The following is a 1,271-nucleotide window of genomic DNA, read 5'->3' as shown; positions in this document are numbered from 1 at the left end:
GTAATCCGCCCACCTTGGCCTCCCAAAGTGCTGGGATTACAGGTGTGAGTCACCGTGCCTGGCCTAATTTTTGTATTTTTAGTAGTGACAAGGTTTTGCCATGTTGGCCAGGAGGGTCTCAAACTCCTGACTTCAAGTGATCTGCCCACCTCAGCCTCCCAAAGTGTTGGGATTACAGGTGTGAGCCCCGAGCCCAGCCTAGACTTTTCAATTACACTATGCTGTGTCCCATCCCAGCCCAACCCTGCCTGGTGCCCCAGCATCCCTGGCAGCAGAGAAGGTTGAAGGGGAAGCTTCTGATTTTCCATAAATCTCGCTGAATTTCTTCAGGGAGGTCAGCAGGGGGCACCATTCTCTGTGCTCACGCACTCATGTGCAATGCAGACTAGCAGCAGGTGTGAGGAAGGGCAGGGATGGAGCCTGGCCTCGAATGTCACAGCCATGAGATTTCTGTGACCCTACTGCCACCAACTTGTCTGGTATCCACGAGGAGGCAGGACATGTGACACCTACCTGGGTCCCCTGGAATGTTTGTCTTCTGAGACTTTGGTCTGGTTGTTCCTGAAGTTGCCTTTGGTATAATAACATCTAACATTTAGTAAACATGAAAAATGTGCACTAGGCTGGGTTTCGTATATCGTAGTCCTTGTGGTATGATTGTCATGCAGGTGTAGACCCTTTAGTAGCTAGAATGTGGGGCCTTCTGGGGTTTCCTGAAGGAGTGGCCAGAGTAACCAGGGTGGGAGGGCTTGGGGGAGTTCCTTGGGCCATTGGCTAATTACCAAGAGGCACAGAAAGATTTCAATATTTTAGCAACTGGGAGGCTGGGCAAGGTGGCTCATGCCTGTAATCCCAGCACTTTGGGAGGCCATGGCAGGAGGATCACTTAAGCCCACAAGTTTGAGACCAGCCTAGGCAACGTAGTGACACCCCCGTCTATTCAAAAAATTTCAAGAAGTGGCACATGCTGTAGTCCCAGCTGCTCTAGAGGCTGAGGCAGGAGAATCAATTGAGCCCAGGAGTTTGCAATTACCACTTCACTTCAGCCTGGGCAATGTAGTAAGACCCTGTCTCTAAAAATAAGTAAATAAATAAATACCTTCTTGAAACAGTTGTATTGAGGCTTTTTCTTTCTTTTTCCTTTTCAGCAAGCGCCTTTTGGAAAGTATTTATTTTGGTCGGGCACGGTGGCTCACGCCTCGGCCTCCCAAGTAGCAGGGATTACAGGCGTGTACCACCACACCCATCTAATTTTGTATTTTTAGTAGAGA

Source organism: Colobus angolensis, unplaced genomic scaffold (genome assembly GCF_000951035.1).
Source record: "Colobus angolensis palliatus isolate OR3802 unplaced genomic scaffold, Cang.pa_1.0 Scaffold128, whole genome shotgun sequence".
Lineage (NCBI taxonomy): Eukaryota > Metazoa > Chordata > Mammalia > Primates > Cercopithecidae > Colobus > Colobus angolensis.
This window is presented reverse-complemented; position numbering follows the sequence as displayed.